This window comes from Grammomys surdaster, unplaced genomic scaffold (genome assembly GCF_004785775.1).
Source record: "Grammomys surdaster isolate TR1022 unplaced genomic scaffold, NIH_TR_1.0 126163, whole genome shotgun sequence".
NCBI classification, from domain to species: domain Eukaryota; kingdom Metazoa; phylum Chordata; class Mammalia; order Rodentia; family Muridae; genus Grammomys; species Grammomys surdaster.
The window spans coordinates 262,017-276,150 of NW_021620970.1; positions in this window are offsets into that span (position 1 = coordinate 262,017).

Below are 14,134 nucleotides of genomic sequence, written 5' to 3' on the forward strand. Positions count from 1 at the left end.
TTAGACATATCTGAGAAAATGAAATCAGTGCTGGTCTGAGGACTAAATGGAAGACAGATATAAAATGCCCTAAGACATGGTGTAAGCTTGAGGTAATATCCCATATTATTTTTCCTTTTTTGTTACAGAACATTAATCTTGCTTTATCTCCCCAGAGTTGTATTAGCTGTTATTAATAGAATAGCCCTTTAAAATTAATTTTGAAGAGCTCAAAAATAAACTTTGTACAGAGGGAGGCTGGGGCACATTTCTTAGGTACCTCCTCTGTACAGTTGTTACAGTAGTGATTTCATAACACATTTTAGCACCATGGCTTATCATAGCACCCAGAATGATTGCTATGATATTTTGCAAAGATATCTTATTAGTGTCTGTTCTTCAACCTCAGATAATAGCCTTTTTAATGTACACCTCCTGTTATTGATAATGGTAAAACTAAATAAGAAAAAAAAAGTTTCCATCTTAGCCACTCCCAGCATTTTTTTCCACTCCCATAAGATGAGAGAACAGACAAGACAATTTACAATGTTCTGTTAGCTTCAACAATCCATGATATGAACACACACTAAAGGCTTCACTTGGCTGAGCTAAGAAGTGCAATGACCATCCTGCATGGTCATTTAGAGATAACTATAGCTTTGAACAAAGTATGGATGGATATGGAACAAGACAAACTGACTTGATCCCTGAGACTGTAGCTAGGACAGATAGCCTGAGATCCCTGTGGCATGTGGAAATGAGTACCCATGAGCAAATGCATTATGATTCATAGGCAGTGATCTAAACATAGGAAAGGAGGAGCTTTTATCTCTTCTGTAAATATAAAGCAGCTCTTACAAATCTTGTTTAGCAAATATCTATAATCATAATGACATTCCCAGTAATCCCATAAAAAACACAAAGGACAACTAGACCCTTTTGTAGTTGTCTTCTACTATAAAATAAGCAACGTAATGAAATTTGAGGTTGACACCAATGAATACAATAGATAAAATAGGTCAAAATAACAATGGTGAAACAAAGTAGAAATCCAAAGAACATGCTTAGTATTTAAGGGAACACACTTGAAACTGATCACTGGAATTCAATGACTCTGACATGTCCTGTGTATATCAGTGCTTTGGCTTGAGTCATGTAGAAGAGAATTTACATGGGCCCGTCAGGTAAGATAGCATAGCAAAGAAATTCTTCTTGTCATTGCTTACTAATATTTACTTGGGTATTTTCTTTTAAATGGAGTAGGTATTCCTTACAAATTTACTCAGAACTTACTTAGCCATTTTTCTCCAATTTTATTGCCTCTACCTTAGACAAAACTAGAATTTTGTCTCATTGGATCATTACAGTAACTCCTATGACATTTGGCTTTCTCATGGGGCTCCTGTATCTTTTTGCTACACAATATGCACAGTCATGATTTTATAATGTTAGGTCTTTCTTCCACCCTCTCTCACAGAGTGTGTCTCATACTAATTAATAGAAGTCCTGCCTTACCTCAGATTCAGTGCCCCATAATGACAGTAGCAAAGTCATTTGAATATTTGTTGGATATAAAATCCTCATGCCCCTCCCCACAATTTTCAAATTATAAACTCTGAGGACCATATGCATGTTTTCAATCACCCTCCTGAACAAAACTTATATCTGAAAACATCAGCCTCAGAGAACCATGTCTTCCATCCTCTCAATGATCTATAATCATCTCCTTCTGTGTTCCTGTTTGTTTTCTTTGCTCAGATCCAGATAAAAACCCTTAAATATACCTCGAGCTCAGGTTTTTTGCACATGGTGTCACTTCTTCCCAGAAACCTCTTTGCCCTGATGTCCATGTAGCTTGTATCCATCTTGGTTCCACATAAATATCAGATTGCAGAAGCATCCTTCCCTGACCATGCTTATAAGGCAGCAAGCATTCAGAGTCCCATTTTCTCCTTCCCTTACATTTTTCTCCTTTGCATTTCTTACTCACTAATATACAGAATTTGTCTACTTATAATCTTTCCCAACCACTAGATATACACTCCATAAAGATGGAAGTCTTTATCATTTACATATGACCATGTAGAGAACATTTGTTAACATAGAACAGGTACTCCAAAAATTTATTGAATGAATGAATTCAGTTCCTAGATTTGACAAAAAAGAAAGACCTGACTAACATATGAAGGGAATTTAAACATGTACAATAATCTCCTGTTTTAAAAGTCTATTAGTAAAGACCTTATTAAAGGAGAATGCATTTTAACAAGTGAAAGCAATATCAGAAATACACGTATATAATTACACAGAACATAGAGCATGTGCCACATACTTCTCTGTAGGGAGGATAATATGGAGGTGGCAGAAAGGCTAGAAGGTTCTAGTAGAGCCCATGCTAGTGTGGTTCTTTGTCAAGAAATATATCATTGGAAAAAGAGTATGGAGCTTCTACATGAAGATAACAAATGAAAGTACACTAACCACTAACATTATGGCATACACGTGACTTTTGACATCATGAACCTCAATGAGAGAATAAACATATCTGGTGCCAAAATCACAAACCAAGTAAACAGAACAAGAGACAAAACTTAATTCTGTAAATTTGTAAACATACAAAGAGACTTAGTAATGATGTACCTGAAAAGAAAATGAGGGTTTTAGTTGACTATAAACATGATAATGTTAGAAACCTACTAAACAGGATTTGGGGAAATAATTAGATGAAGTTTAAAACATATTTACAGAAAGAAAAACATAAGTGATCCCATAATGATGCTAGTAAAAATGGGAGTAAAATGTAACAAAAAAGACATTGACTTAAGGAAACTTGGCCAACCTGAAAGTTAGCTGAATAGTGAGTGGGACACAGCCATGTCAGTCAACTCACATCATTTGAGAAAGACTCAAGCTGAAGAGAAGACTAAGAGATACCTTTTTGACAATTCTAAAAACATATTATTATATTAAAATAAAACTGAATTTCTTCTGTGTGATGTAAGGGGAAAAAAAAAACAAAATAAACCAGTGAATTTTCAAGGTATTTCTGATAAAAAAAAAATTGGAGTCACTGCTCCAAGTTAATACAAAATAATCCTGGAGGTGTTTAAAATCTGACTGTACACTAAGTAGCCAGCCCTCTGCCTATACAATTATATCCTCCTAATGTATCTCTTTTTCCCCAGATGTAATAATTTAGCATGTTGAGCTGTTTTAATACCTCATTACCTAAAGGTTTTCAAACGTGTTCTATGCCTTCAGATAAAGCACTAGCTTCCTCACAGCTCCATATTTTCAAGCCCCAATATCCCAACTCTGTGCTTGTACACTGGCTTAAGCTCTATCATCAGGTCATGCTTATGTCATCTTCAGACCTGACCTCCTGACCTCTTACTGATGCCTCTACAAACAACACAGTGGCTTTCCAAGTCTGCACATGAGTAGTTCTTGTCCTTCAACTCTTCACTGTGATATGCAACTCAAATCTACTTGATATTTCTTCCCTGACCGCCCAAGCTAAGTTCACCATCTACATTACATAGGCTGGCAAGAAGAGCAAAGTCATGTGATCTCTTAAAAACTGAGTCCAGAATACCTCACACCTCTACTCTGAATCTTCTTAGAGCTTTGAGTCACATTTAGAGCAAAATTCTCTTCCCTGTCTGAAGAGCACTGGGATTGGATGCAGCTCCTGCTCATCCACTTTCCATTCATTTCATACCCACTGACCTCCCCTGCTCATCAGTGAATACAAACTCACCTACAAATCCCCCCTCTATAATAAAATATTCCCACACATTTGCATGGATTGACTCATTAGGTCAAGCAGAATTCCACTTGACTGTCACCACCCTAGCAAGCCCTTGTCCCCTCCACTCTATCAAACTTATTCTTCCCCTTTTTCTGCTTTTTTCTTTTCAAATCATGACTACTGCCAACCTTGCATCAGGCCATTCTTGCTTATATACAGCTTCTTTCCTCTAACAAAAATAAGCAAAAGGTACAAGAAGAAAAGGTGTTGTCTTGTTCTGTTCTTTCTATGCCTAGCCCTTAGACCAATGTCAATATAATACATGAAGGTAGTGAAATTTTCATATAATGAATGAATAATTATGGTTTTCTACATAGCATTCAGTCCTTTCTAAAGTTTGTCTTACTCATTTACCACCAGATAGTTCCTCTCTCTTCACTGTGTAGGCAAGATGAATTTCTATACAACTTCACTAGAACAGTACCTAGAAAAAATGGAGGAAGATAAATTAATATGTGGATTAAGATGGCACTAATTCTGGGAAACATCTCGAATGTCTCCACTTGTTGCAGATTGGTTCTAAAGTGTTGATTCGATCGGGAATCTGCATGTCCAGACACTGAAGGTCCTCGTCCCCAATTGATTTTTGACCTACCAATAAAGAAGCCAATGGTCAACAGGTGAGCACACAGCAGGACACTGAAAGTTGCGTGAGTAGGATGCATAGAGGAACAGAGAGAATCGCTATGACTGGGGAAGAAGAATGGGACACAGTAGTGGCAGGAGATAAAGCCATCCAACTATGTGAGACTTTGAGTAAGTGGCCACTGGCCATTTCCTTGATTGGGCCTGCAGTAACAGGGGAAGGTTTAGGAGTGCCCAGTTTTTTGATTACTCAAAGCATTTTAAAATTAACTGGTGAGTGAGTGAGTGTGTGTGAGTGTGTGTGTGTGTGTGTGTGTGTGTGTGTGTGTGTTTTCCATTCAAAAATCCAGATAACTCCTGGGCAGGTGTGTTCATGGGACCTGCTGGGAGCACAAGGCAGTGTAGCTAAAACCTCTCTGCTATATTTAGCTCTAACTTTTAATCCCTCTTATAACCTCTCTCACAACACATGACTAAACTTTGATTTCTTTAAGAGGGGGCAACATTCTTCCTGAAACTCTGCCTAATTCATACTCTGTTCCTTAAACTAGCTGGTCTTATTCTTCAGAAAGAATTCCAAAAACCATAATATCAAGCTTTGCACACTGGTTTATAAAGGTCCATTAAACTCATATTTCTTCTGCACTGTTAAAGCCACCCCTGAAGATACAGCTCAGTTCTCTCTTCTCTGTGAATCTCACTTAATATGTTCAGTTATAATCTGATTCCCAATCAACCTTTACTAATCCCTCATGTAATTTTCATCACGACTCCTAAAAAAGTTCTTGTTTCTCTGTTTCTTCCACGTTTTCAGTCACAACTAATTTGTAAGCTAGCTTTAAAAGCCTTGTGAAGCTAATAGCATAAGACCTTGAATTGGTCAGGAAGAGAGATTTCAAAGTGTTTTAATGGAGACGACTAACAAAAAGGCAATAGGACATTAAAGATGGCTGAAAAGCATGTTTATGTGTTGAGTGAATTTTGTGTGCTTGAACAATTCAGATAAAGATGATACTAATTCAAGATAGTGTGAAACTTTTGTGGGTACATCTGGTTCCCTTAACTGGTTCTCTGATGGTGACATGTGGGTAAGTTTCCTACAGTGACATTTTATAGAAATATGACAGGATATGTTTAGGTGATATATCCTCCTCTACACTAGATTAAAAGTCATTATAGATCTGACACAAAAGGACACATTCACCTACAAAAGCTAAACTGAAGAAGTTTCAGCTATAAAGCAGAATTCAATCACACTGATGTATAGAGTAACAATACTTCAAGAATTATCATGATGATAACTCCAATGTCAGAGTTGTGCATGATGGGAAAAGTGCATTGTACAGACAGAATTTTGTGCCAAGCATTATGGCACACACCTGTAGCCCAATATTCAGGAGAAGTGAGAAGGGTTGGAAATCTGTGGCCAGCCTGAAATATATAGTAAGATCGTGTCCCAAAGAAAGAAATAAAATGGATGGAAAATTATATCAGTAGTGAAATGGCTACTAATTAGCACACATAAGAAGAGCAGGGTTTGAATTCCCCAAAATCTACACTAAAAAGCCAGAGATGGTGGCACTTGCCTATAATATCAGCACTAGAGAGCACAGAAAAGCATTGCATCCCACTCATTGGCCAACCAGCCTATTCAACTCAATGAGCTTCACATTTAATGAAAAACTGTGCCTCAAAAGAGAGAAGGAGAGAATGATTGAGGAAAGCCTCTGACATCAACCTTGGGTCTTCACATGCATGTGCACACATATGAGCACAATCTCACAATAACAAGAATACATAACATATGCACACACAAAGATTAAAATATAATAAAATAGAAAGAACATCATTTTGTCAGCCAGAGAACCACATTTTCTAAGCCTAATAAAATGAGGATGTCTATGTAGCAATGTGAGAGAATATTAAACTGGAAACTGAGTGTCACTTCCAGCATAGTTACATACCTAGGTATTTAAAATGTAAAGTCAAGCCCTGAGGGGAGGTAGACATTATACTGGCTTGATAATCTCAAGGCATTGCCTGGAACTATAAGCAATGACTGGATCTCAAGGAATGTGATAGTGGCAACTGTCCTTACATTGGACAGGTCCTGGGACACGAAGATGGATAATGATATTCAGAAATTTGAGAAAACCACACTTTTCTAAGGTCTGGAGAAAGATCAATTCCTGATTAGAATATGTCATAGATTAATAATAGGATGAATAAGAAGCAGAAAGGAAATTGTTTCCATAGCCTCTGATTATTGCATTGCCTTCAGAGCACATGTATTTTCCAAAGCATTTGCCCCTTGAATCCAAAGTTACAATAGTAGTAAGTAAATAAGTAATCCTTCACCATCACAACATCAAAGCAAGTCAGATGTGGAAATAATAAAATCAAGTATTTTATCTTTTAGAGAACCACACGTGTTCCCACTGTGTTCACACATAGGTTCCACGTGTTCTACACATAGGTTTTCTGTGCCTACAAAGGAGCTGAGTACCTAAAACCACTTTCATATTCCACCATTCACCATAATCATGAAAACTGCTTAACAATGGGCTCGATATTCTCCAAACTAGAAAGCAAAATTATCCACATCTTTTCTGTAGTTCCTGTTATGCAAACTATGTGAAGATGATATTGTATGAGCAATGAAAGAATCTTTGTGTTCCACTTTTATTCATATGTTAAACTCCTATTTCTCAATTTAGTAGGTAGCATTAGAGGATAGGTCTTGGTAGGTATTAGGTCATGAGTCCTTATGAATGGGAAAGATTCAGAGTCTTTATGAATGGAAATGAGCAAAGACCTCAGAGATTGCCCCTGCTCCTTTCTACCATGTGATGATGCCACAAGAAGACAACAGTTTGAAACCCAGAAAATTGACCTCACCAAAACCTGACTTCATTGCCACAGTGAAACGCCTAGAATTCTGAGAAACAAATTACAGCTGCTTAACCTTCTGTCTATAATGCTTTGTAATAATGGTGCAAAGTGATTAAGACAAGTTGTGCAGAATCATAGCTTTAGCATCTGAGGAGCCTTAAATCTGCTTCTTTATAGCTATATGATTTTTGTCTTAGAAAAATATGATCATCTAAAATAAGAATGTACTGAGAGAGCTACAGGATCTCTATAAGGTATAGAATTGTGGATGCTGATGTATTAGATAAAGCACTTATTACATCATAGACTCTGAACAAGTGTTAGGATTTTCTTTTTCTCTCTAAACTGACACCTCTACTCACAAAAAATAAATATTTATAAAGAACACTTAAGTTGAAGTTTATAATTTTCATTCATTGAAGTAAATTCAGTTAAAAGATAGACTACCAAGAGGCATAGAAACTCAGTGCTTAATTAACTTCCATAGCTCCACAGACTAATGAAATGAAAGCCTTCCTTTAGCCTGATACTTATCTAGTTGGATGTATCAGCACCAAACAAAGGACAGGAGCCAGGACAGCAAAGGATCAGCACAATGTTATGAAATTTTACTTAAGAGACAAAGCTATTTTGTCAGTAATAGAAGTAGAGATTAGAAATGAAGTAACAACTCCCCTTTCAAACATTACACCTAATTTACAACACAGTGGCAGCCAGGAGAACTGTCCTATAGATAAAAAGTTATTTGATAAAATAATGGCTGCCATTTTTCTACTGCAATTGCTCTGTAATATAATTTATAGAAAGCATCTCTCTCTGTCTCTCTCTCTCTCTCTCTCTCTCTCGCTCTCGCTCTCGCTCTCGCTCGCTCTCTCTCTCGATGACAGCTAATGGGAAAACATTTCAGGAGAAACCCCTGATAGCAAGCTAAGACCATTTGGATCAGTAAGATGACTGGGCCATTTTTAACTGTTTCCTCAATTTTTTGGCAAGTTTTACCTCCATTTCATCAAGAAGGATAGCCGTTGATTTTTTAAAATCTTTCCTAAAACTGGGATTTTTAAGTTAAAAATGGCAATAAAATTCGTTATGACTCGATATTGCAAAGCTGCTGATTTATCTGCGTGGTTGAGATGCTCATAAATCAGTCTAGAGTTCATCATAGTTGAGCATTAAGATATGCAATTCAAAATTACACACGCAGCTCCACTGAGACTGTACTCATGGTTTTTTTTTTTTTATTAGTTGACATTCTGCCTTATTTGTTTCAAATAAATCTCATAGTAATTTAAATAGTACCACAGAATCCAAAATATGATATCTAAGGAAAAAAGTGAGACAGGCCATCTGAAGGACCCAGACTGAATACCACTTTTAACACCACCTGAGCTTAACACCCTGATTTCTAAATTTAGCTGTGGAATTGTTAAAATCAAGAATAAAACAGCAATACAGTACATTTCATTTTACCCACTCCTCTTACACATTCAAATTTTTTAATGGATGCTTATTTCTTCTTTTGTAATTTCAAATACTTTTTTATTCTTGGTTTGGAGTTTCATGCAGCATCTGTAATGCTGTAGTTCATCTTGACTGTCAGCTTGATGGGATTGACAGGCATCATGAAAACAAATTTCTGGGTATGGTGGTGGTTGGGTTTCTAGATTAGATTAATAGATATAGAAGGACCCACATGGGTGGTACTAATTTGTGGTTGGGGAGGGGAGTCTGAATAAAAAGGAGTAGGTGAGTTAAGGGCTTTCAGGCTGCTTTGAATGTAGTGTGACCAGCCTGTTCCCATGCCTCCCTGCATGATAGGCTGTAACTCTTCCTCTGTAATCCACGTCCTCTTCCAGGTGGCTTCTTGCCAAGTATGTATTCATAGCAATGGGGAAAAAATAAACATGCTGTTTGTTTACAGTTTCTGCTGTTGCTGGTGTTCATCCACCTCAGCACATGTCCTACCTATTTGCAGCTATTCTGTACATATGGCTGTGTGTCTGTCATTTCTTCATTCCCTCATCACCTCAGTCAGTTTAATACATAAGCCATACAGTGTTTTGCAGTTATAAATGTTGCACTTTTCTACTAAGCCAGCTAGCTCCCAATCATTGAGACAGGACTGTTTTATTTAACAGCTTTAAGGCACAACCACTGAGCAATATTAATCTAGTTTTGACAAAAATCTCTGAGATATTTGCATTTTATGGCTTTCTCTGTTCCAGATCTTTTCTTATGATGCCTTCTAGACCCTCTCCTCATGGCTGAATCCCCACTTCCTCTCCCCCTCCTTTTTCCTCCGGTGGCTGAGAGGAAGTCCATCTGTATTCTTTCCCCTGCTGAGTCATTGGCTGACCAGCTCTTTACTGACCAATCAGAGAATAATTGGGGAGCAATGTTTACGTAACATTGATACAGGAGATTCTCAGAACAAGAATTGCAACCAGACATGGGGGCACAGAAATTAGCATTTAAATAATACAAAAATATTCTTGACACCATTCACAATAACATTATGTTTACAAAAGAGAGTGCAGCTAGGTATCATAAAACTTGAGGTAATTTTGGCTACTGTTTTCTAAGGTAGCCACATAGAAGAAGAAAGCACTGGAGTAACAGCCTGAGTGTAACTATATCCAGCAGACCAATTAGTTCATTCTATTATAGAAGAAGGGACAGAAAGAGTGTCCAAGAATGTGAAAGATGTTGAAGAGGACTACTGCAGTGACGTGCCTTCTATACATCAGAGGGACATCACACACATAAACTCAGACAAGCTTTGGCTATCTGAACATGACCTGCACAAGATCAAACCAGTTACCATTCTAGCATGGTAAGGATATACCATACGAATCCCTACAGGGATGTGGCCCCTGGTAAGTTGCCCATGTTCTAAGATGGCCCCATATCTATGTCATATGGGCAGCATCAATTGGACTCAATGGGTTATATATGAAAGTTAAAAAAGGAAGAGGACATGAAGGTGAAAGAGTGCATACTGGGGTATAGACAATCAAAATATATTGTACATAGCTATGAAACTATCAAATCAATAAATAAGAAGAAAGGATAAAAAACTCTTCCTATTTTATGAGGTATAACATTAGAGAAAAAATTGCTAATGTATAAACCAGAGAAGTACTAATTAAAACAGAGTTCTATTCAGTCTTATAATAAATATCTTTATTTTGATTTTAGCAACAATATTTTAAAACTGATTGAAAAAAATGATAGTATAGGATTGAATTGGGTACAATTAGGCCAATCTATGGTCCCTAAATATTCAAGAAGGGAATTCTTATAGGCCAATTAATCACTATATATCCTCTAATTATTCTCTGACACTTTCCTAAATAATATGAAATTGCTTTTTGTAATGGTCAATAATAAAAACATATGTTCTTAAACCCAGGTTTACACTTAAAATACAATGTGGGAAATGATGATTCAACACTTGTGAGCTAACAGAATTTAACAAAGGGATCTTTACTGTGAGACAGGCATAAAATTAAGCTTAATCCAAGTCCAGAATATGTTGACAGTCAGAGAGCATTGCACAGAGGGAAAAAATGATGTGGCCATGCATTCTTCCCTTGAAATTTTGTTCAATGTGGCCAGCAAGTATTAGAGGTGCTGATGGGAGCATGACTGTTGTGTACACCCCTTAGCTAGGCTCTCGAGGTTTTCTAGAGAACTTTTCAGCAACTACAAATGCATTCCTTAGCTACTTCAAAAGAGGAAATTCCAGACTGTCCTATATATTAGCCACTAGAAAACTGCTTTGCTCTGAAAATGCACAAGTGATAGTTTCTTTTCTCAAATTAATACAATTCTCTTAATCTACTTACCCCCTTTCTCTTTCAATCCCATTTTTACATTTGTCCTATACTCCATCTACATAACTCAAATACTAACACTTAATGTTGGTTGGTTGGTTGGTTGGTTGGTTGGTTGGTTGGTTGGTTGGTTGATTGGTTGTGGAGGGAGCACATTTGCCAGAGGACAACATGAAGAAATCAATTGTCTCCTTACACCATGAGTACTGGGTATCAAACTCAGGTTCTTGGATTTGATGACAAGCAAAAAAAAAAGGAAAAGCTTTTCCCACTGAGTCTTCTCACTGGTCCATTCACTAATATATGGATGGATATTTTCATTCAAAATAACTGCAAAAGGCTAAATAAATACTGTACATAAGGTACTCTTTTACTACTCTAGACACTGAAGAACTGTTTTTAACCTTGACTGATCCTTGTAAATCTGATAAAAAAAAAAAATCAGAGTCTCATCCCCATTTTAAAAAAAAAGAAAAACAAGAAACAATTAAAAAGCATACCCATAAACACCAAATTTTACAAAAGCATTAACTATATGAAACATCCCATTCTGTTCCCTTAACCAAGTAAGAGTCCCAAGCTGTTACAGAATTATATATTTACCTAAGGCAATCACAACCAGCTTCAGACCCACAACATGGTAGATACACACAAATTTACCCTCGAACTCATTTTATAGATGTTAGAGCCTTCCCTTTCTGCTGCCAGATAAACATGTAGCAAGATTGATGTATTGTATTTGTTCTTATTCTACCTTGAAACTGGATTAAAAAACAAAAAAACAAAAAAAAAAGCAGCAGACTCTTTATCAAATACAATGTTTTGTAAATTGTTATATGAACCACATAAGCCTTTGAATGGCTTCTGTAAACTTGCATGTGACATTCTCAAGATAGCATTATTTAATAGTTCTGGCTTCCCATAGCACTTTGTAAACAATGGAGTCAATAAATCAGCTCATTTCTATACTTGAATATAATCATGGAATATCTATACTCTGTTTGGTTCTCTTCTTTCACATCACAGGTGAAGGCTCACCAAACCCCAAAAATGTCTCTAGTGTGAAGTCAAGGTACTCACTGAACCCTGGCAGGATTCTCTCCTTCAGTGTTTTCCTTCCAGTTTAGTAAATGTTCAAGTTACTGGTAAGATAAAGATGAGAATCATCTTTGATGTATTCAATTACACCTTCACATATTTATAAGTTCAGCATCAAGGCATTGCATTTGAATCTACACAGCAAACACAAGCCTATGTTGAGATCCTGAATAATTCTTGAAAGAAAGAAAGAGAGAGAGAGAGAAAGAGAGAGAGAGAGAACAGAAGCTCTCACCCTTGTTTTTTAATTTGCTTTGGCCAAGTATAATTTGAGTGCCTTCTAGTGAAATCTATATAAAATCCCATATTTTAATCCTGTGAATGCTAAATAATCATGTATATACTAAATGTTCATTGTCAAGCTGACTCAGCTGTTTATTTACGTTTAAGTCATTTATTCTGCACAAGTACTTATATCTCATAATATCTGATTTTTAAGATGTAGTTGACATCAGCATCATACAGAAAGCCCTCAGCAAGGTCATTTACCTGGGCAGTGTCCTGGTGATATTCTCCATAACATTGTGACAACTTTTGTCCTGACTATCTTTCCAAAAATGATTCCATGTCAAACAATCCTGAAAAGATAAAAATAGAGTGTCCCTCTGGGGAAGCATCAGGTTTATATAACAACCAAAGTACTTTTACAATATGTCCTTTCATGACAAAGTTTGACAAATTAGCTGGCAGCCTCTTTTACAAGCCTAGGGCTCCCGATTCCTGAGTTGTGGCGAGGGTCCACTGTGAGCACACCGTTCATATCTACCCCTGCACACAGCCCCATAACAAGTCAAGAGAACAAGAGGGAATGAAGAGAGCAGCGAGTTCAAGTTGATAAGACTTTCATGTCTTCTGCCTGCACAGTAAACTGTGGTAAAAAGGACTTGCTGTGTTAGAAGCAAGACAAAGTCTCAAAACCTTTACAGTTCTTCCCAATAAGCTGGATAAGAAAAACCAACAAGATAGGAAAGATTACCTAATCCCTATGCCTAGAACAGTTTTTAAAAAATGTATAAAAACAATGGTTGCTAGACATTGAACATGAGGTCATATAAGACTAAAGAATGCCCAGAAAGAGTATCTAGGTTGCAAGGGAAAGAACCCACAGAGAGCTCTGTGGGCTGCCTATTTAAAGGCAACAGAGCTAAGAAGCCCAAGAGGCCAGGGCAGTTAACATCCAGGTGAAGAGGAAGAACTAGCAATAGTTCATACTTTCAACAGCCAGTATAAAAAAACTCGTGGCTGACAGAGCACAGCAGGTAAGCTGTTCTAGGTTCAGTAGTGGTTCCCCAAAGTGTCCCACATATGCAAAAAGTACACTGTCTCCCATATCTGCCTCGCACAAAATCCTTTCTATAACCAGAATCTCTTCAAATGTCTTCAAATGGTTCTCTGCTTGTTGTGCAACCTTTCCCTTCAGGAGCTCAAATTTTAGATCCTGCACCAAGGTAAAAAATGAGTACAAACCCATCGTCCCTCATCATTCTCACTTCCTTCCTGCCTTGGACCCCACCTGGCACTCTCTGACATTTGGGCAGGAGCCGTCAGGGAAAAAAAATCCATAGCAGCAGCAGATAATGTGGGTCTCTGTGTGACTCAAAACAGGATAAAAATGCTACAAAATATAATATCTTTAAGATAATCTGTTCACTCTTTATACTTCTTCAATGAAGCCTTTGGCGTCTGCTTCAAACTACTAAAGGAATATTTTACTGTTATATTCACAGGAAGTTTTGGTGTATTATATTTGTTACAACTCTTACCTCAGGCCATAGAGTGCCTCCTGAGTTCCCAAATTCCACTCCTCACTGAACCCTCAGAAGTATGCCCATCTTAGGATGAAAACAGTGAACTATAAAGTGCATGATTCTGAGATGGCCCTAATAGATCCTATTAGATTCTGCCATGATGTAGAGAAGGTGAAAGGACATTG